The sequence below is a fragment of the Rhinopithecus bieti genome, unplaced genomic scaffold (genome assembly GCF_001698545.2).
Source record: "Rhinopithecus bieti isolate Rb0 unplaced genomic scaffold, ASM169854v2 scaffold_28517, whole genome shotgun sequence".
NCBI lineage: Eukaryota > Metazoa > Chordata > Mammalia > Primates > Cercopithecidae > Rhinopithecus > Rhinopithecus bieti.
Genome location: NW_016813121.1, coordinates 1,527,935 through 1,549,969, shown reverse-complemented (window position 1 = coordinate 1,549,969; position 22,035 = coordinate 1,527,935).

Genomic DNA, 22,035 nt, shown 5'->3' with positions numbered 1-22,035 from the left:
GTATCCCAGAATTTAAAGCAAAATTAAAAAAATAAAATAAAGAATGCCTGACAAAACAGTCTCAGGAGCAAAGACAAGATCAAGTTCCAGAGTATCAGACTTTTTAAAACTTATTATTTCAGTAGGTTTTTGGGGAACAGGTGGTGTTTGGTTACATGGATAATTTGTTTAGCGGTGATTTCTGAGATTTTGGTCCAACCACCACCCAAGCAGGTTACACTGTACCCAATTTGTAGTCTTTTATCCCTCATCCCCCTGCCACCCTTTCCTCCAAGCCCCCAAAGTCCATTTCATCATTCTTACTCCTTTGCATTCTTCTTAAAAGGACATGGTCAAGGTTCAGTGTCTGAATAAGGTCTGAGTCTGGGAGTCAAGCTGAGAGGATGAAGATAAACAGAAATGGAGGCTGATGAGAAAGGCCAATATTATAGTGAGGGTTTTTGCAGGCATGACAACTCAAGCAGGAAGGGGAGTTCAGACAGATAAACTGATTTGACCCCTGTCTGCAAATAGCTTTTTCATTCCAGTCTCCTTTCTCATTATACTGCTTTCACGTTGGTGTTCTTTCTTTTCTTGGAACAACAATTTTGTTCCCATTTCATGATTGTATTGTGCTTGTCCTTTATTTCTCCTAACTAGAACTCATGCTATTTCTTTGCACAGCTGGCCTCTTTCTCAGCTTTCAGGCCTTAGCTTCTTTATTACATTTTAGAATGGTGTATTTCCAATCTTAGCATTTATTACAATTATTGTGCTTATTTGTTCTTTGTTTTTTTCTAGTGTATGCTTTTTGACTATTAGTGTATGCTTATATTCATTTATTTATTTATATATTTATTCATATATTTATTCATTTATCTGTTTTCCCACCAGAAATTAAGCTCAAAGAGGGCAGGAACCTTCCTTCCTTACTCACTGTTGTTTCTCCAGAGCCAAGAACAAGTTCTGGGAAGAAAGCAAGTCCTCAATAAAAATACTTGGGATCCTTTTACAGCGTAGAAGGTAATTTCCAAAAACAAACGGGGTATAGCTACTAGTCCTAGAATTGCAATTATTTGTCTTCTTCCTGCATTTGGGGATAAAAGCAGGTGAATTCAAGCACTGGAAAAATACCAATGTCTGAGCATCAACCCTCCAGAGATATTGATTCAGTTGAGAACCCCTGGGGTAGATGGAGGACCTGGACATGGGTGAGGCTGAATGAGCAGGAACTAGTGATAGCAGTAGAGTGCAGGTTGTTTGGAAAAAAATTCTTGGTAGGTGTTATGGTCTGAATGTTTGTGTCCCCCCAAATTCATATGTTGATATTCTAAGCCCCAAGGTTACAATATTAAGAGGTGAGGCTTTTGGGAGGTACTTAGATCATGAAGGCAGACTTTTTGTAGTAATAAAATACCAACATAACAGATACCAGGCCCAACGTATAATTTTTGACATATTTTGGAATATCCTTGCAAAGCTGTCACTTGTAGGGAAAATCTACATTCTGTAGAAAATCCTCTTCCCTTTTCACATCTATTTCCTGATTCGGGAGATAATTAACTAAGAGTCGCAGCTTTTCAGGTCTGCCAAGAAACATTTACAGTCTATTCTCTCTGAAGCCTACTACCTGGAGGCTTCATCTGCGTAAGAACCTTGGGTTCTACAACCACTTATCTTAACACAGACACTCCCTTCTAGATAAACTCTTTCAAATAATTATCAATCAGAAAATCTTCGAATCTACTTATAACGTGGAACCCTCTTCCCACCCTCTGACCACCCCCCATCCACTTTGAGTTGTTCTTCCTTTCCAGACTGAACATTTTACATGTATTGATTGATGTCTTAGGTCTCTCTAAAATGTAGAAAACCTAGCTGTAGCCTGACTACCTTGGGCACATATTCTCAGGATCTCTGGGACTGGGTCATGAGCTGTGGTCACTCATATTTGGCTCAGAATAAATCTCTCCAAATAGTTTACAAAAAAAAAAAAAAAAAAAAAAAAACAATAAAGGAGGTCTGAGAGAGCTTGTTCACCCTTTTCATCACATAAGGACTCAACAAGAAGGTGCCGTATATGAATAATGGACTCTCATCAGACACCAAATCTGCCAGCACCCTGATCTTGGACTTCCCAGACTCCATACTGTAAGAAATAAATTTCTATTGTTTATAAACTACCCAGTTTATGGTATTTTGATTATACAAGCCAAAACAGACTAAAATAGTGGGTAACAATAACCTTAACCACTTTTTTTTTCTGACAAAGCTACTTGGTAGAAAGTTAAACTTTGCCACAATTGAGGATTTCTTTTTATGTCATCTTAATAGTAAAAGAGCAATAAAAAATGGAAAATTATAATGAGAAAAGTTCAGTTACTAATAAATATCTTTATTCAGAGCAATGGAAAGGTAAACTGTGATGCTATGGCAACTTTAATCTTCTATGAAAACAACTCTGCAGCATTCTTACAATATCCTTGATGTATGATTAAATCTAAACTGGGTGAAATTTGAAAGTAATAGATATGAGATTACCCTTTAATGGATGTGCACTCCTTAAAACCTTTGGTCTAAGAAACCATTGGAAGTATATCATTCTTTTAATAAACCTTATATTTCAAAGACAAGGTTGTGAAGAACCATAGGAAAGATATTTGGGGAATTTGAGAAGTGTCTATGTAATTATGCATAGGAAACAAGCTGTATATACATATATGTATGTATATGTATATATACACACATGTATACACTATTTTTTAATTTTTTGTTTTTATAAATAATTCTTTTATTTCTATGAAGAAAAATTTTGTAGTTGATACTATAAACATATATCTTTCATAAACAAAATGGTACATATGTCCTTATACTCTCAAATAAGATGACTTGGTAATCCCAAACTTTTTGTCTTGCTTTACAGGGCTCGTCTTGATCTGGTTTTGCTTTAAGTCATTATTCACCACACTGCCCTGCCTTTTCTATAGTCATCCCTTCCAACTCATCCTTTCTACTCCAGGACTTTCGGCAGGGCTGACTTCGTGGGATGTGATCTGTGTTGCACAGGGCTCATGCTCACAAGGGCCTCCCATTTAATTTAAGACTTCTGTCACTGTCTTGAAATTCTTCTTCTTCTTCTTCTTCTTCTTCTTCTTCTTCTTCTTCTTCTTATTATTATTATTATTATTATTATTTTAACACAGTGTCTTACTCTGTCACCCAGGCTGGAGTGCAATGATGTGATCTTGGCTCACTGCAGCTTCAACCTCCCAGGCTCAAGTGACAGGTGATCTTACCAATCTCAGGAGACTGAGACCACGTCTGTTTATAGACTCTCTGTAAGAAGAAAAATATGGCTTTTTTTGCCTGACCCTGCAGGCAGTCAGACCTTATGGTTGTCTTCCCTTGTTCCCTAAAATCGCCGTTATTCTGTTCTTTTTCAAGATACACTGATTTCATATTGTTCAAAAACATATGTTTCACAATCAATTTGTACAGTTAATACAATTATCACAGGGTCCTGAGGTTCACAGGGTCCTGAGGTGACATACATCCTCAGCTTACAAAGATAATAGGATTAAGAGATTAAAGTAAAACAGGTGTAAGAAATTATAAGAGTATTATTCGGGAAGTGATAAATATCTATGAAATCTTCACAATTTATGTTCCACTGCCACAGCTCCACCCAGTCCCTCCATTCAGGGTCCCTGACTTCCCACAACAATTTCCTACTTTAGGACTCAGAGTACACATTACCTCCTAGGAAAGGTCTTTTCATACCCATAAACAATGATTTGAAGAGCACTGCTCTACTTTTCATTACATTGCAATTTAGTCTTCATAGACCTAATCCTAAAAGATTGCAAATCCTCATTACTTATCTGTCTTCTTCCCTTCAGACTGTATTTTCTTGGTGGGCATGGATCTAGAATTATATGTATACTTGTATTCTTGATATAGGGAATTGCTTGGTATAAAATCAATGAACATTGACTGAATGCTGTTGACTTAAGTTAAATTCTCCTGGAAAACTATGAAGTTAGGAGGTTTCAGGAGTCATAAAAGGTAATCCTTTAACTTTTATATTCCTGATTTCTGCCAGCTTATTTTTACCACACAAATAGAAAGACTCTTGGAGGATGGAAGACTCATTGCAAAGTCAATTAGAAACAATAAGAAAAAATTATTTTGCTAGTGGAAAGACAACAAATAGGAGAGAAAAAAAAGCATTCCATAAAGAGTAAAGAGTAATTTATTGACTAGAAATTTATATAATGCTAAGAAAAATAGAAAATACTTAAAATACCTTATGAAGCAGTGGAATATAAGCCCCAGGCAAAGATTTCCCAAAGCAGGAAGAAAAATGAAAGGAAATCATGAACATGATAGAACAATATATAAGAACATTTACAATCTGGCAAGAATATAGGGCACAACATGTTTCATTAGTTTTGAAGATTTTGCCCCTGGATCTGTTTCTTAATAAAAATATTTGGCAACTCCGTGAAATCACCTAGGCCTGAGAATTTAGGATAAGGTATACTGTAAGGAAACTGAACAAATAGTAGAGATTTGCCATTTTATTTTCCTCTAGTGTTGGGGATGGAATATAGAAAACTGACAAAAGAAAATAGATTATGGCTACTATTTAATTTTGAAGACCTTTCTTCAAGAAGCACACTGATTTACATTATAAAGATTAGTGAAATGCTGAAAGCAAAAACACACTCTAAGTCTGGCACTCTAGGGTTCTCCATCTGGCTTTTCTGGCAATTACCTGTATGCTATTTGGCAAAAAATTCAACCTCTCTGTGTTCTAATTATTTTACTGGAAAAAATGGTGGAGTATATAAACTATCAAATTCTGGAGAAGAGAAGTGGTAACTTTAAATGGTTGGAGTATGGCAGACACCTCCTTAATGAAGTGGTTAAAGTGAGCATTGTTGCTAATGAGACTATTTGAAATGTGTGCTCTTGAGAGGAGTCAAGGAGGGGAACATACTTCACTTCTGTGATAGGCCTGCCAAAGACATATCATTTGAATGTAATAACAAGGAAACATTGGACAAACAAAATTGTGGGACAGCGTACAAAAGTATTGGCTTGTAATGTTCAAAAGTATCAAGATCAATAAAGGCACATGAAGACTGAATAACTTTTTCAGATGAAAGAACTCCAAATGCATTGCATGATCTTGTGCTAAATGATGTGCCATAAAGGCTATAACTAAGAAAACTGGTGAAACTTAAATGGGGCAGAAGATTCGATGATAGTAATTTCTCGTTTGTGGAGATTTTATATTAAAGTATGTAGGGGTGGGGGACATCAGAGCACTACATTAATTTCAAATGCTTCAGAAAATGACAATTTGGTACTGTACTTCCAATTTTCCTTTATTTTTGTAACTGTTTTAAAATAAAAAGAAATGGGCAGGTGCAATGACTCATGCCGGTTATCTCAGCATTTTGGGAGGCTGAGGTGGGCAGATTACTTGAGGCCAAGAGTTTGAGACCAGCCAGCCCAACATGTTGAAACTCCATCTCTACTAAAAATACAAAAATTAGCCAGGCGTGGTAGTGCAAGCCTGTAATCCCAGCTACTCAGGAGACTGAGGCAGGTGAATCGCTTGAACCCAGGAGGCAGAGGTTGCAGTGAGTTGAGCTTGTGGCACTACATACAGCCTGGGAGATAGAGTGACACTCTGTCTCAAAAATAAATGAATAAAATAAAATAACGTATTAGAAGGCACCACCTGACACTGAATGACACAACCAAATCCCCCTCCAAATAAATAATTATCATCAGACTCTGATTCATCCTACTTTCCTGAGTCTTCATGTTTCTTTCTCTCAAAATTATTATTCAATTAATATAATTTGCTTTGTCCTACTTAAGTCTGAATTATATAACCTTCAACATGTCTTGATACAGTATCTGGAATATTAGTTAGCATATAAATATTTTTGCATTAGTAAATGTAAAAAGATGTTAAAAGGGACTCTGCCTGAGATAAAATAACTGAACATGAATGATGTTAGGTGATCACACATCCTATAGCCCCACCATGCCAGACATGCTAACCACACCATTTTGGAGAATTGTAGTCCAGCGCATACTTTGGCTGATACATAGCAAAAGACGAAGATGGCTTTCACTAACTGTTAAGGGAGAAATTCTCAGAAAAGAGTGGTGAGAATTTCCTAGGTGGTGAGAATTTCCTTCCTCAATGCAGTTCGGGCAGGGAGCTTCAGTGGAGAAGACAAACTTTAAACTGAAGAAAAGATAAAATTTGATTTACTTTGGATTGTATTTTTAATAATTTTAAATAGCATTGTGTAAAAATACTTAATAATGGAAAATCTATGACTCCTGCTTGAAATACAGGAACAGAGAAGAAAGAGCCTTTCTTATTTGATAAATGGTGACATAAGGAGAAAGAAAAAGGCATTTCTTACATTTACCTCACTCAGTCAACCTAGCACGGTAAACTCATTACATTAACTAAATAACTCATTAGCTAAAGCATCTGCTATATGAATGCATACCTCACATTGGACCTGATGCTGACCATAGATAAATAATGCTAATCTCGTTCAATTTTCATTTTAGGAGAACCTGCTGAGTCTTAATATGATTCCTACATCTTGGCTAGTTCATACAAATTTAAATGAAAATAATCTCTTGAATTTATCTCTATGTGTTTATAACTTTTTATTTCATAAAATATTGTTTATAAGGACAGATATAGAAACTAGGACTCTGGCAATTTTGAACCTTGAAGTTGTAGGGACACAAAAAACAATCACATTTTAATGAAGTAAAATTCATGGACAGTGTGCTTGACCCGAAAGCAATGGTTAATTCTGGACAGCCACCTTGTGGTAAATATCAATGTTTGAAGAATTTTCAACTTTATGGAAAAAAAAAGTTGCCCAAGTTTTTGGGTAAATCTAAGAAAGTATGTTATTCACATATATAAATATAAAAGTAAAGATAATATTTATCATAACTCATAAACCTATGTTAGTGCTAATAAATACAACTAACTTCCAATAAATACAATTAACATATTTGGTTGATAGACATGTTTTAGGTTCTACCTTAGGTAGTTTTAATGAGATGTTTATACATCTGTTTGTATTTTGCAGTTAGTAGGCACATATAGGGGTTAACTTTTCCTTCACTGCTGATTCAATGAATTTCTGAGTTCTTGATATCCCCTGAGGGTTACCATTGTGACCTCAGAAACATGACTAATAAGTGTCCTTAACTAGATAAAACACTAGATCAAATTGATTTTTTTCTAATGAATTTCCTATAGTTATATTTCTCAAAACTCTTCTCTGGGATCGAATATTGCAGAGCCTGTGCTTCAACAATAAAAACTTGTGTCCAGCCTATATCATGAAGATAGAGCAGTTTATTTTCATCTGGTATCAACAGCCTCTCAATACCTATTGGTTACAAACGCTAATTTGGAATTATAAAGCCAAGCTTTATTTTCTTGCAATGTATTTTCACCTCAAAAGATCATACTGAGAAAGCTTGTGCTCCTAATTTTTTATTTTAATTCCTTCGATTTTGGGTTCCCAACACTCAGTTTTACCTTTATTATAGTGTCTCCAATATGAGGCATTCAAAATTCATACATGCCTAAAACAAAATCTCAGTCTTGAGGAATAGGTGTATCAAAAAGTAAATTATTGTATCCCAGATTGGAAGAAGGATTATTTTATTTCCAAAGAATCATATCATCGAACGAAGTGCCTGTCCCAATCACCTTTTCTATAGTTTTAAGCATGAATCCCCTGAAGCTGCAATGAAGAAAAAGTGCTGCATTACGTATTTCTTCAGAGAAGAAAAGAAAGGAATTTAAATTCTCCCACAACAAACCCATGGTGCATATTTTTACATGGATTTATATTTTTTCAGGCCAGTTCTCTTCAGCAGGCTGGAGAAAAATATTATAGTTTTCATAACATGTTTATAGTTGAAAATACCTATTTCCAAGACATTGGAAAGAAGATCTTTATTTGTCTGTAAAATCTTAAAATGTTAAACAGGAGATGAATAAATATAAAAAGAAAATATATCCTAGTAACAGCAGTCATTTCTTAGAAACTTTGAATGTTTCCAAAATAGTGATCAAAAATCACTTTTGAATGCTAAATAAACCTAATGTAAAGAAACATCATTAAAAATTAAACTCGTATGTTCTGAAAGTCATTAACTAAAATGTATAAGTGTATGTCATTTTGAAAGGCCAATTTCTCATCTGCTTACTCAGAGACATATGTCAAATGAACACTTTAACTCAAGTCCTACAAAAATATTTAAATCTGTCTTTCATTCACTTGTAAGCTTTGCAACTCAGTTTCTTTCAAATAAAGGATGAAATATGCCAATCCCAATTTTAAATGCTGCTGCCTGCCATCTACTTTTTAAAAAATCCTGTTGATCCTGTGATTAAATTGCAATACACTACTTCATATCACCGTACCATTTACGATCATAATAACTAGATATTTTTAGTCTTGTCATATGCCAAACATTTCTCTAAGTATTTTACATGTATCAATAGATTCGTTTCTCAGATAAACCTATGAGGGAGTTATTAATATTATACCTCTTTTAAAGGGAATAAAACCAGGGCCCAGAAATATTAACTAATTCCCCAGTAATCACACAGCTACTAAGTGAATGAGCAAGGATTCAAACCCAGGCAACCTTGCTTCAGATAACTTTGTTTTACATCATATCGTCTGATACCACCTAATCATACCTAAAATTTTTGCCCCCACTCTTTTATATAATGTAAGCATCCAAAAAACATAGAATTTTATATGAACCTAGTGATAATATTTTTATTCCTTTAAAAAAATGTAAGCACCCTGAGAATAGAACAATTTTCTGAAGGATTAATATGAGCCTTGTGTTTCCAACATTATGATGAACTGGAAATTGCAAAATTCTCCTGCTATGTAACATCTAATAAACATTGATAAAATAATTTAAAACAGACTCCTAAGTAGCCGGATGAGCTTGCATAAAATATTAGAAATTAGCTCAGATCAGATGCAGTCAGGGAGCAAGGATTATAAATTTAAGCTAGTATTAAAAATGAAAGTTAATCTGAAGGTACATATAGACTCCACGTTTTTTAGATCTTCAAAAGCAAGCATCTGAACAAATCACATGCTCTTTTAGAAATAACAGAAAAAGACACTCCATAAAGGCAAATAGTAAAATAAGTAAAGTACCATGAATAATTTGGTTTCAGTGCTAAGTGGAGTCTTTCTGTAAACAAAACCTTCACTGAGACTATGAGGTCAAAGTCTGGTCTTAAAATATTTTGTGGTCTGAATCTACTCTATCATTCAGTCCAAAATATGTGAGTCAAGAATTGCCATGTATATTAAGATCTATTTTTTTACCTAGGTACCTGGAAGAAGCAATCCAAAATTTTCCCTGTACTGTATATACTCAACACACAATGTAAACAAGTATGAATTCTCAATAAAAAATTATGCCACACATATGAGAGAACAAGCATCCATGAGTGAGAACCAACAGAAACAACAAACAATAACAGAATTATAAACACTCATATATTTAAAATATTTTAAAAGAATGCTAAAGGGATGTGCTTATTAAATTTCAGAAAATAAAATGGAATTAAAAGTATAAGATCAGAATTAAAAGGCTACCAGAATTAACTAGGTATATTTAACAAAGGAATACAGAAAAGTTGTAGGAAAAAAAAATTAATGTAGTTAAAATTATCAACTTAGTTGTTAAGTGGAAGTTTGAGAAATCCAAACATAATTGGCAAATGGGAGAAGGATCAGAACAAATCACAAAATATTGTAGCACAAAGTAATAAAAAGTGAAATAAAATGTAAGACACATTATGAATAGGGCAAGAAGATTCAAAATACATTTTAAATAGATACCAGGAAAAAAAAATGATAGAAAAGGCCGGACGTGGTGGCTCGTACATGTAATCCCAGCACTTTGGGTGGCTGAGGCTGGTGGATCACAAGGTCAGGAGTTTGAGATCAGCCTGGACAACATAGTGAAACCCCATCTCTACTAAAAGTACAAAAAATTAGCTGGGTGTGATGGCAGGTGCCTGTAATCCCAGCTACTCAGGAGGCTGAGGTAGGACAATTACTTGAACCTGGGAGGCGGATGTGGCAGTGAGCCAAGATCACATCACTCCAGCGCAAGAGACAGTGTGAGACTCCCTCTCAAAAACAAACAAACAAACAAGAAAACAAGAGAAAAACCTACATAGAAGTAGTATTTAGATCATAGCAAGCAGAGAGTAAAATATACCTTTAGCATCCAGAGAGAAAATGGCTATTCAATTATACTGATTGCTCAGGAAAACTATTTTAAAGAAAAAAAGCAAGTAAAACATCTTCAGATAACCAAAAACAAACTCTCATTAATAGAAATTCTAAATGACCCAAAAGGAGGAAAAAAAAGATGCCAGAAAGAATATCTGAAATGGAAGTGAGACTGGTGAGCAAAGAAAATAATCATATACATCTAAAAACAAATTAATGATATAAAACGATAATAATTAATTTGAGCTTGTAACAATGCTGTTAAAATAACAGATAACAATTGCATGCAAAGTCCCAAGGACCCAGGCTCCTGAATGTCATTCCTATTGCTTAAGCCAGCTCTCAGAGCTTCTAGCTCTAGTTTTCCACTTGTCCATTTCTGTTTTTTCCAGCCTCAGAGACAAAAGCGAATAGAGTTAAAGCCATCCTAGATCCTTATTTCACTCTAGTCATCTGCAAAGAGGTTGATTTCATTAAATATTCACTGGAATATTGATAGTAACTACAAAAAGAATAGAAACCTTCAAGTAAAGTAGAAAGAAAAATGTAATAATAAACTCAAGCAATATTTTAAAAGGCAGGTAAGGAAAATACACACACACACACACACACACACACACTGAGGAGAAAGGAGTAAAATGAGACAAATAGAACAGTACAAAATGAAAAGGTCAGAATTAAATTATATTAGTTATTGCAACGAATATGCCAGCCTGACAGTACAAAACACCTGTGCCTTTAGCAGGGCCTCCCACTCCTCTTCCTATAAAGAGCTTCGTGTTCTACTTCCAGTAAGTGAAGTAAAAGGGAAATGATGTGCCTTCTCCTGCCTTTTTCCTTCTTTCTGACTGAAAGAAGAATAAGATGGCTGGAGCTTAAGTGGTCCTTGTACTATGAGGTGGAAGCCATATGTCGAGGATGACAGAGCAATAAAACAGGAAACATCTGGTTTCCTTACTGGGGTGGGGTCCCATGCCAACCCTGGGCTGCCTCACTTTGGGTTTTATTTTTAGAAGTTGGGATGCGCCTTTGGGAATAGAGCTTGTGTTCTCCTGGGAAGTTGCTGGAGGCTATTGCTATTTGAAAAGGGAATACCATAGTTTGTATACAAGGACACAGAACATGGCCTAGAAATTGGTAGAGGTCCAGACGGACACGTCCCCTTGACAAGAGGAAAGACATTGCTAGAGAAGATCCACAGCAGACCGTCTAGAGAAATAAGTCCAAGATCAAAAACTATGATACTTGGGCTAAGGGAATGCCGAAAGCCCTCATATAATTGTAATGTGGGAAAAATGAGATAACATAGGAAGAGTACATAGCTCAATATCCAACACTGAGTAAAAACTCAGTGCTGTTAAAAATTGGGTACTAGATGTTAGCTTTAGGAGAAAATTCATTTTCTTGCCTTTTACAGCTTCTAGAGGTTGTTGGCCTTCCTCATCTAGTAGCCATTTAGTCCATCTTCAAAGTGCATTAGTCCAATCTCTGTTCTGCCATGATTTATGCTTGGTGAATCTAATTCTACCTCCTCCCTCTTATAAGGACACCTGTGAATACATTAGACCCACCAAGATGATTCAGGATAATCTCCCCATCTGAAGATCACTAATTTAATTACATCTACAAAATTCCTTTTGCCATTTAAGACAATATATTCCCTAGTGCTGAGGATTAGAACATGGACATATTTGTTGGGCAATTATTTAGCCCATCAAACTTCTGGTAAGTTGTATTTAAATATTTATATTTATATAAACTTTGGTCCAGCTGTTACTCTTCCCCACCTGCTGAGAAATCTATTGCATTTCTATTTTCCTTTATACATTCAGTTGCTCTAGTCAAGGAGGTTTTTATAGAACTGTTTTCCCCCCACTGGCTTTCTGGTGTTTGCTGTCTTGGTCAGATATGAGCTCTGGCTTGAGTTGCTTTTAAAAACTGTTCACTAACCAAAAATGACCTGTGATGTGGTTTGGCTGTGTCCCCACCCAAATTTTACCTTGAATTATAGTTCCTATTATCCCCAGGTGTCATGGGAGGGATCCAATGAAGAGGTAATTGAATCATGAGGGTGGTTACCTCCATGTTTTTCTCATAATAATGAGTTCTCATAAAATCTGATGATTTTATCTGGGGCTTTTCCCCTGTCTGCTTGGCACTTCTCCTTCCTGCCACCATGTGAAGAAGGACGTCTTTGATTCCCCTTCTGCCATGATTCTAAGTTTCCTGAGGCCTCCCCAGCCATGCTGAACTGTGAGTCAATTAAACCTCTTTCCTCTGTAAACTACCCAGTCTTGGGCAGTTCCTTATAGCAGTGTGGAAATGGGATAATACAGTAAATTCGTACCACAAAGAGTGGGGTGTTTGTCTGAGCCAAGACTGAACTCAGGCTGTGAACATCATTCCTATAACCTAAGTCTTTTAGTCTCCTCTTCTAGTACTTCTTGCTCTAGCTTTCCTCCTGTCATTTGTTTTCTTTTTTTGCTCCTATTGTTCGAGTTAGAGGTGAACTGTTTCAGCCTCTGCTGAGAATACAATCATTTGTAAGACAAAATGTCTACAAAACTGAAGAAAATATTCACCCATGAGGAATAAATATCCTACTCCAACCTGAAGCTGCTCTATGCTAAGCCTCTTGTGGCAGGGTCCCACAGCTCTTCAAAACTCTAGAAGAACACAAATTCTCAGTTAACTCTAGACTTCCAGTAACAATTAACTACAGTAAATCCAGGGAGCAGCAGTGGAATGAATATGTGAGACTTGGTCTTCCAAATTAAATCAGGAACAAATCCATAGCCCTTAGGTTAAAGTGGAGCTTTTTGAAATTGCAGTTTGTGAAGGATGGTTCTCACCAGTCGCCTTTAATTCAATCAGCCAGCTAATTAATTTTCCAGTTCCGAAAGTGTTTTCAATAAACATAATCCAGAATAATAATACACTTTTATATTTCCTCAGCAATTTCCAGCAAAAGACATTTTTAACTCTCTCTCATAATCAAGAATGATTTTATAAGTTCAGGCTTGTATCTTCATGTGACAATAACCCACTAGAATTATGTTACTACTTGTGTTTTCTCAAAGATTTATAGATGCTATTAGAGAGTTGTCTACACAGAATTTTCCACTAACAAATATTTCACTATCTCCTTACAGAAGGAATGTTATAGGTAGAAGATAATTTCATCCAACTTATAAGAAATAATCAATTCTGATGTGTATAGTGTTTATAATTGGTATAATATTAGCTAAAATTGGAAAAAATATTCTGAAACTTCCATGTATGGTAAAAATTTTGAAATCAACAAAGGGCATGATTTTTTTCTATTGGGGGCTCTTTGGACTCATTAGAAATGTCATAAATTTCATAGCAGGAGCTATGGAGAGTGAATCCTTGGATTAGTGAAATGTGTTACTCTACTAGAGTAACAGTAGATGATTAAAGCTACAGTGATCCAAGCTTCAGATCTCCCCCGATCCGTCACTGGAAACTTATTAGATCTGTTGTTTTCCAGAGTCTCAGAATGTCAGAGCAGGAGACCAGATCAACTTGATGATTTCTCCTCTAATGGTTCTCAACTCTGATGGCACATTTAAAGCATGCAAAAAGCTTTAAAATTTGCAAATGCCTAGGAGCCATCTCAGGCCAATTAAATTAAAATACCTGGGAGTGGAGCCCAGGCATTTGTATACAGTTCAAGTCTCCCAGGTGATTCTAATGTGTAGTCAGGTTTAAATCCAATTGCCTTTTTGCTGAGTTCCTCCACATACAGAGGAGATCTAGTAATTCCAGAGATCAGTGAGTGGAAACAGGTTCATTCTCTTCTCTCTCATGTCATTCAGATAATGGCTCTGCCTCCAGAAATTAGAAACTCATAGCTTCAACATATCTGTATCCTGAAGTGGCAACTTCTAGGAACCTCTCAGATCTCACAGATAAATCACTTTGTTTCAACTGAACATAAGATCAGGCTTGTGAGAGTCACATCACAAATGAGCATACATAAATTTAGATTATTAGGAGAACCATGCATTAAATAGAAGGGTGTTCTAGGAAGCCTATACGATCCTTTCCAAACTAATAGCCTTTGTTTCATTTTCACTTTAAGATTAAGGCCCTTTTTGAGTAGGCTGATGGAGAACACAATTCAGCAGTAAGAAAAACCCAAGTCTCCCTATCACTATTGGACTAATAGTTTCAGCTCTTGGTTACCTTTATAAATTAACATGTAAGGCCGGGCGCGGTAGCTCACGCCTGTAATCCCAGCACTTTGGGAGGCCGAGGCAGGCGGATCACGAGGTCAGGAGATCGAGATCATCCTGGCTAACACGGTGAAACCCCGTCTCTACTAAAAATGCAAAAAAATTAGCCTGGCGTAGCGGCGGGCGCCTGTAGTCCCAGCTACTCGGGAGGCTGAGGCAGGAGAATGGCGTGAACGCGCCACGGCACTCCAGCCTGGGTCCAGAGTGAGACTACGTCTCAAAAAAAAAAAAAACAAAAAAAAAAAGAAAAAAGAAAAAAATGTATGTTTGTGTACTTCCTAGTGGGACAAAGCATGCCGTTATTGAACATAATTCCTGCACTGAAGTAGCATGTAATATTACTCCGCATATAAAACAAAAGAAAACTAATTGAACTGTTTTGAACTTACCACAGGTGCTCAAAATAATTTATGGTGATTGAATTGTTGATTGATTAAAACTGTTGCTTTTCCAGTAGTCCAATATTTAATGATTCAGATAATTTAAGAACTCTAAATTGGGTCCTGACATTAGACATTTTACTCCCCTATCCAAAAAGTTTCAGTTTCTAACTCCTCTTGATTGTTAGCCTGCTTTTTGGATGGTTCCGTCTGGACGTAATGGAATGGAATATCACAGCCATCTCCTGTACTCTCCTCCATCATCTCTTCTCCTGTTAATTTATCATAATTTCAAGTTGTAGAAAGGAAGAAAAACTAGGATAATATCGATTGAGCCTGCTTTTTTCTCTGACAAGGATAACAGATTCCTCACAGGAGAATAGCCTTCTGATTTAATACTTTAGAGTTTTATCAAAGGAACTTAGCATCATTTCATGGCTAGTAGCCCACTAGTCAACTTCCTAATGTCTGTCAAGTAGGGACCCCCTGAGAACACTGTGCTGTTCCAAGAGATGCCTGTGTCACCATAACTATTCTACAAATTAATGTTTTGGATGGAAGTTTTCACGTGATAATTCTGTAACAGTTCGGCCAACATCTGCAGAGAAATTATCATAGTGACTGTTAGAAAATACCACAGTCTTCAAGCCTGGGCTTGCTGGGATAAGGAAAGGCAAGAGGAAGATACTCTGAGAAACTGAGCTTGGGAAACTGGCCTTTAATTCACCCTTGTAGTTGCCACTCCAGGATTTATTGGTTGCAGTGAGAACACTTAAAATCTATTCTCTTAGCAATTTTCAAGAATATAATTAATTGTCATTAGCTATAGTCACAGTTTTGTACAATAGATCCATTGAATTATTCCCCCTATCTAATTCAAATATTTTATCTTTTGACAAACATCTCCTCAATTATTCTTCCCTTCTCCCAGTTTCTGGCAACCACTTTTCCACTCCATATTTCTAGGAGTTCAACTTTTTTACACTCCACATGTAAGTAACATCATGCAAGTGTTCTCACCACAAAAATACGTGTGGAAGATAACACATATGTTAATTAGTTCCATTTAGCCACTTCACAATGTGTACATATTTCAAAACAATATGCTTACACAATAAATATACACAAAATTTTATTTGTCATTTTTTAAAAAATGAATAAAGAATGTGTTAGGTTATAAACAAATACTTGAAACCTTATGGGCAGGTAGGTATCTGGCTATAACAGTCAGGAGGAGCCACCAGAACGTATAATGACAAAAGGAGTTTCTCCACTTACCTCCACTGGAAATTAGATATTATCACATTAGAAAGACAGAGATACATTTGAAAGTGCCAGGAATACAGATTCGTATCTAGAGAGAAAAATGCTGCAGAGTCCCACCTAGAGCCATGTTCAGACAAGTGCGTCTATCCTACATTTACATTCATTTCCTCTGTTGGTGACTTTCTGTCAATTGCTACTACCTTTTGGAAAACTCTGAAACAGGTAAACAAATTGAAGAAGAGTTAATTGACTTCAGAAACTAATTTCTTTTCCTGCAAATTATATGAATCATTGTATATTCATTTACTTGAAATTCAGCAATCATTTATTAAGATTCAGCATTATATTATTGACATTAGTAACTAGACCTGCATGCTGCATAACTTTGCTTGATTAAACTTTCTTTCTAATACACATTTTTTTTTTTTCATTTTGTTACTTACTCAAAACATGTTTATTTACTACAGGAAATATTGTAATTCAACTTGGAATTCAACACTAAACGGAACCTGCCTTGGTCAATGTTTCTCGTTATGAGTGCCATCACCACACTTCATTAACATATTTCCTCTTGAATGTCTGAACTTGCTCTGCTCTTTCTCTGTTTACACCTTTGCCATTGTCATTGCCTTTATTGAAATTTCTTGCCGCTATCCAATACATCCTCATCTCTCAGTAGCAGGTTTCATATCTACCTTTCTCCACGTAGCTTATTTATAGATTACTCAAGTAATCCAAATTTCTTCTTCGAATTTCTATAGCACATGTTGTCTATGTTGCTCTTTAAGCATCATTAAAATTTAATTGTGAGACAACATCCTTTAGTGCAAAACATTCTATAACGTTATGTTAATTTTGTGACCCAGACTAAATGCTGTAGAAGTGCCTAGAAGAGAAAGATCATTGAAAGATGTTTACATTCACACTTTATTTCAAGCAGATGTTTGAAATGTAAAATCCTGTGTTTTTGAATGTAAAATTCAAAGCAGATGTTTCTGAATGTAAAATTCTGTGTTTCTTTGAACTTGGAAGTTGTGCCAACTTCTGTGTAAGAGAGAACAATCTCCTACCAAGAAACAGAAATGACAAGTTTCCAGTTAATATTTTAACTCCTCCTTGATGGAAACAGAAATGAAAGGTAGCAACTGTTTATTATGCTTTATTGAGACAACAAATGCAGTCATTTAAACACTGAATTGATTTATTAAGAACACTGCACTGACTATGTTTTCTGGAAACTGATAAATACACAAACAAGATTTTGAAGGGGGTTATACCTCTTAACCTTACAGAACTTGACTTAAAGAGCAATTTTTTTTGTCTACCAATACAAAGCTATGTAGAATATCTTTACTTAGATATTTAAGACATTATCGATGTCTTAAATATATTACCTCTTAGAAAGTTTGCTTTTCAAATTTTCATGTGCATAAACATCACCTAAGGATCTTGATAAAAACACAGATTCCAATTGTGAATTCCTGAATAGGACCTAAATTCTGCATTTCCAATAAGCTACATAGCGATGCAGACTACATTGTGAGCAACAAGGCCCTAAACCCCTTTCTCCCACTGACATGAAGCACCTTCTCCCCCAACCTCCCACTAACCTGGAAGTTCCCACTACTGTGGCTGGCAAGGCAGAGCTACATGTCAAAGGTCAAAGAGGTGTGTTTCCATCTGTAGTTCAAAATCGCTTTCAATACATTTCCTTGGGAACGTGTATTATAAATGATAGTAAGGTATAATTGAATAATTGATTATATTGTATATATCTATTCTTTCAACATTTGTTAAGTACTATCTATGTGTAAGGCATAAAAATAAAGATAAAAAAGACCCAGTTTCATGGTTATGACATTTGCTTGTTTCACCTGCTAGAATGTGATCCTAGTATGCACAGCATTATAGAGATAGTGAACATTAAGATATCAAAATCTTCTTACAGTAATCTAGTGAGTAACATACTTCATTCATATCATTTGTGTAACAATAAGGTTTGAGTTGCTGATCTCAGGAACAATACTACTCCCTCCTCCGAAGGGAGGGACAGCTTAGGGAAAGAAAATCAAGAAATGTTGGTAATAATTATCATTCTAATGACAATACTTCACTGTCAGTCCTAATAAGAAAAATTCTGACAACCCTAGACCCCCCAGTATTTTTTTTTTCATTTTTCTTGCAAAACTATAGTGTTGTTCATTCATTCATTTATTTATTCACTTTGTCATGCAACATGTCAGATACAATTCAGGGTCCTGGAGACACAATGGTGAATGATACAAGACTGACTATATGGAGCTTACACAACACTGAGAATGAAAAAGAATAGGTAGTGAATTAATAAAGAAATAAATAAGAAAGTATTTAAGAGTGGCGAATACTTTGAATAAGTAACTAGCGGCTAAGTGACAGTGGCTGAGAGGGAAGTTACATTAGAGGACAGCTGCATGTCATTGCTCACTGCCTCCAGTACAAAATACTGCACTTTCAAACCAGGAGTTACTTGGCCTGGGGAGATGTTTTTATTTATCCCCTATTGTCAAAGAATCTTAATCCTAGTCTCCTGAACAACTAAACTTTTTCAAAGCCATTTCCTTCATGCCAATCATCAAGTAAATTGAGTCATAGCAACATGCTCTGAAACATAATCTAAAAAAAAATAGTTACATAGTTATTTTCTTTCCCTAATGTCTTACTATATTTACAAACAACATGATTGACTTTATTTGATAAGAAAAGTACAAAATTCTATGGAAACATAACTAATACAGTTTATACCAGAGTTGCCTTGGAAATCAAACCAGGATTGTGAAGACAGGACATTGTCCTTGGGGCCAGATGAATGAACAGCATTTTCACAGGCAAGACAAGGATAGAAGCATTCTAGGCATCTGGAAGTCATGGTCAAAGGCTCTGAAAGGAACAGCAATTACCATTTGGTGGATATTTTACTGTGTTTCTGATGTTGTACCAGTCACTTACATATGCCTCATCTAGGAACCTATCTTCTATAGATAGCAATACCCTTTACTAAAATAATGGAGCCAAGATGAAAGCAATTAGAACCTGCCATGTCGGTAAATGTCCAAATAATGTGTATACACCATGGCAGGTGAGAATCACAAGCATGACGGCCTGTCCTTGAGGCTTCAGGGATTTATGATCGGTAAAAAGTGCTCTCTGTGCAAACATGCTCAGCTATAGCATAAAGGTGCCTATTGCCTTGCTTCTTGGAAGTCCATTTCAAGTTTCCTATCAGATTACCTTCAGAAATCTGCTGAAACTCTGGTTCCTAATCTGTCTTGATATTTTAGGCAGGTGGCTTTGTACTTGATCTTAGGAATTCAGTTTATTTTATGTACCTAAGCATTGTAGGTATCTGAGCGTCACACTTCCTGCCTGTGCCATTGCCATTCATACCCATGTCTCTTCATTGACCATTAAAGGTGGCTCATATTGTAGCAAAACTGGGGATACAATGGTAAATTGGAGATGGGCTACAGGGGATTTGACATAGTTCTTAAATAGGTGTTTATAATATTAAGTCTTTCTGTACTTTCTTACTCCCTTGAGCATGATGAGCAGAAAGTGAAAAGGACTTATATTTGAGCTTTCCATTTGATTATGTTTCTACAGTTTGTTTAAAATTTGTGGATTTGTAATAAAATGATGGATGAAATGGAGATGTCTACTTTATCAAAGGAACTATTCATATATTTCAAATTCATACATTAACAGCCAGAGACAGAATCTATGTAATTAAATGTTTTTTTCCATAGAAGATGTTTATGAATTCAATTTGGATTTTTTTCTAATCAACAATAATGGTAGAGCCCACAGGCCAAGAGTTGTTATTTTTTTCCATTTAAAACTTTTATTTTAAAATTATTATTTGTGTAACAAATGAAAAATACCCAAAACATTTGCTTTAAGTGAATTATTCAGAGGTTAAGCTCTTTTTATGTTCAGAATATAATTAGTTCTCTTAGCTTTAAATTTGACATATAAGTGCATTTTCTGTTACGTAAAGTAAATTTGACTCTAGCATGAACAATAATATTAACTGAGATAACAATACTTGCCCTACCAACCCCCAACACTCAAATATGCTTATCTGTTTGTCATTTAACGAATATGGATTGCATGCTGATTATGTGCCAGGCACTGTGACAATCTAATTATCTCTAAGACTATAAATTTGAGTGATTGCTTTATAAAATAATTGAGACTCTATGCTAGTTGATAAGTGAATATTCTATCTAGCTCTCAATGCCACCTTTCCAAGTAGTCATTAGTGCAGTTTTTCCAACTGTGAACTAGAAACTCAGAAGTTAAGATGGTTACCCACATTTTGTACATCTGATAAACATAGAGTTTTATTGGATTTGTTTGAACCTGTTTTACTCTTTCAAGACTCCTGCCTTTTTACTTCACCACACAGTCCCATGTGTTTTCATCTCTCTATTTTCTGCATCACAGCAGCAGCTTTGCAATTATAATGCTAACTACCCTTTACATTGAACGTTGGGTTTCAAAGTTGATCTTCACAATTACCCTAAGAAAGTTGAGAGAGTTTAATTACTACACTTGATATTAAGGCTCTTTATCATACTTACTTGTTGAATTTTAATAATTACTTGTACTGCCTGCCAGCCTATTGCTCCTTGAAGCCAATACCATGTCTTACTTATTTTTGTATCACTGTACCTAGAATAATGCTGGTCGAACAACAAGTGTATTGTAAATTGAATTGAAATGAATATTCCTAGGCCAGGCATTGTGGCTTATGCCTGTAATCTCAACACTTTGGGAACCCGAGGCAGGTGAATCACCTCAGGTCAGGAGTTTGAGACCAGCCTGACCAATGTGGAGAAACCCTGTCTCTAATAAAAATAAAGGATTAGCTGGGCATGGTGGCACATGCCTGTAATCCCAGCTACTCGGGAGGCTAAGGCAGGAGAATCGCTTGAACCCGGGAGGTGGAGGCTGCAGTGAGCTGTGATAGCACCATTGCAGTCCATCCTGGGCAACAAGAGCAAAACTCCATCTCAAAAAAAGAAAAGAAATGAATTTTCCCAAAACTATTTCTGCTACATTCACTATAATAGTGTAAAGTTACACTTAGAAGTTTAAATTATGTCCAATATTTTCCTGTTTAAGAAATGCTTATTGAATCTGAAATAGATTTCCATAAATGATTATAATAAAATTAGGAGAGCTGTATTTTATGGAATAACCCTCAGATATATTGACAGAGCTTTGAAAACCAGAGCAGTTCAAATATCATATCTTATTATGATCTCTGAAAGATTCAATACAATTCTGTCAGAGACCATTTTGGTTTGTTTTCAGACATTGTAATATTCTCTGTCACGTGCTTTCTGCACTAGGTTATTTTTGGTGGTACATAGATGATAGCTCTTAAACTATTAACCTCAGAACAATCTGGTACAATGACAAATCTTTTATGAAGCGATTAAATTCAAGGAAATCAAAAGTAAGAAATGACAGTTACCAAAGGAAGAAAGGGCTAGATTAAATTATGCTATAAATTATAAACAGAGAGGTGTATTGTTTCACTTATCTGGAAGAAATACCCTCCCTCACTACTAAATTTTAGCACATTACCACTCATGGTGATCCTGCTTTTAATTTGCCTTCTTCATGCTTCTGAAAATTATTTATCTCTTCTGTAGAATTCCATAATATTTTCCCCCATCAATGAACTCTCTCTGGGGCATAGAAAAGTTACAACTTATTTATATCATTAATATTTAATTCTTTCCCATTAGTAAG